General features: G+C 57.7%; 1 protein-coding gene across 1 annotated transcript in view; it reads left to right on the forward strand.

The window, feature by feature from the left end:
- The window catches only part of VSX2 (visual system homeobox 2), a 45,576-nt gene that overhangs the window by 5,786 nt on the left and 38,555 nt on the right, over nucleotides 1-1,235 (forward strand). The window lies entirely within an intron of this gene.

A 1,235-nucleotide genomic window follows, 5' to 3' on the forward strand; every position in this document is an offset into this window, starting at 1 on the left:
AGGCCGCGCTCCTCAGAGCCCTCAAGCAGGAGACCAGAAGCTCCACTGCCCACCTTTGGAATTCGGGCTTGTCTCTTCTCTCCAGGTGAGGGCCGCCCTGCCTAACGCAGTTTCCTGTTGCCTCTCTGCCTCTCAACTGGCCCAGTTGGCTGCAAGTCTGCAGCTTTCAACACAGGAGTTAGGCAAGGGCGTTCCACCACCTGGAGATAGAAGCGCACCTTTTCATTGCCTCTCACGCCCTCCCTCCTCCTTCCCATCCACAACAGCCTCGTCCTCTTTATTCTGCTTGCTCAGTGAACTCTGAGATACAGCAGACCCCTCGCCTTGCCTGTCTGTTTTACTGCAGAACCCTCGTTCCTAGACCTAATAAGGTGCTCCATATACGTTAGTTGAATGAATTTATGAATGAATGAATGAATGGAGTCCTTCCATGGAAGCTGGGCACACTTCATGCTTACTCTAGAAGATGTTCAGACATCCAGGGTTGTTATCCAAAAGAAGTCACCACTGTTCTCTCCTACGGGGACCCCCATTCCTGACCCTCTTATCATTCATTTATCCATGGAGCCAATATTTCTTGAGTAGCACTTCTGAATTAGAGTTCGGTTTGGGAGAGAAGCCTTGAGCTTTCTTCACACCCCAGCTCCTTCTCCCCCACCCCCCACTGTCCCCACAACCCTGACCAGGGCTCTTCCCCTCCCTTGTTCTGCCTGTCACACAGGGGTCCTACATTTGGGCTTTCTTAGACCCTTCCAACCTGCAAAAGAGTTGCCGGCCGGGTCAGGGCTCCAACATCTGCCCCAGCCCATCCTCCCACCCACTGTAGGGCCAAGTCCCAGCCAGGCTCTGCCAGAATCCCACCCCACCCTACCTCCCGGATGGGCCTTGACTCTGTTGTCCCAGCTGAGGCCCTGGGACCCTGCCCCTGGGCAGCCCGCCCCCAGCGCCCAGGCCCCTGGCGCTGCCAGCTTTTTGGAATTCCTAATCGCTCCTGGCCCCAGTGATTGGCTGCTCAGCTCTGACCCCACTTGGGCTGCCGCCTGGTTGGATAAAAGGGGAATCTCCTTGGGGCTCCAGAGCATCAGACACCGGAGGGGGCATCTGGGACCAACTTCGCAGAGCGGCGAGCCCGGCGGGGGTGGGGCGGGGGGAGCTAAAGACCGGCGCCTCGGCCCCTCCGAAGAGCCGGGAGATGACGGGGAAATCGGGGGAAGCGCTGAGCAAGCCCAAATGAG

The sequence above is a fragment of the Myotis davidii genome, unplaced genomic scaffold (assembly GCF_000327345.1).
Source record: "Myotis davidii unplaced genomic scaffold, ASM32734v1 scaffold309, whole genome shotgun sequence".
NCBI classification, from domain to species: Eukaryota; Metazoa; Chordata; class Mammalia; order Chiroptera; family Vespertilionidae; genus Myotis; species Myotis davidii.